We start from the raw sequence: 754 nt of genomic DNA, 5'->3' as shown, positions 1-754 counted from the left end.
ACGGACAGATTTCTCAGGTTTTTACTACATATGAACACTTTTCACATTCTCCCGTGCAACGCGGCTGCTAGTCCTCCTTTCATGCAAAATCTTTAGGTCCTAGCTCATGTCCAAGGAAACAAAGCCGGCTAAAAATCAATAATCGATAGCTAAAACTTGAATTGTACTGGCATTACTGGCTATTACATCAACCTACAAGCTTCTTCAGTGTTCAACTATGGTGCATTTAGTGTCTCCGCATACCGCAGCCCGCTAGACAGCTTTACACAAGATAAATGTAACCGTTTCAGAGAGACGAGCGGCCAATATGGCGATCTGGTATTAAGTCGATTTGATAGAAAATGACGAAAACGGGCGAATTTCTCAGGTTTTTACTACATAAAAACACTTCCCACATTCTCCCGTGCAAGTCGGCGGCTAGATCTCCCATCATTCCAAATCGTAATGTCGTAGCTCATGTTCAAGGCGCCAGAGCCAGCTAAAAAGTCAATAATCGATAACCAAAATTTGAATTGTACTGCTTCTTACTGGCTATCACATCAACTTAGAAGCTTCTTCTGTGTTCTACTATGCTGCTTTTAGTGTCCAGGCATACCGCAGCAAGCGACATAGCTTTGCACAAGATAAATGTAATCGTTTCAGAGAAAAGAGCGGCCAGTATGACTATCTGGTTATAAGTCGATTCGATAGCAAATGACGAAAACGGTCGTATTTCTCAGTTTTTTACTACATATGAAACTTTTCACATTCTCCC

This window comes from Schistocerca gregaria, unplaced genomic scaffold, assembly GCF_023897955.1.
Source record: "Schistocerca gregaria isolate iqSchGreg1 unplaced genomic scaffold, iqSchGreg1.2 ptg000696l, whole genome shotgun sequence".
NCBI lineage: Eukaryota > Metazoa > Arthropoda > Insecta > Orthoptera > Acrididae > Schistocerca > Schistocerca gregaria.
Note: the sequence above shows the minus strand (reverse complement) of the source record.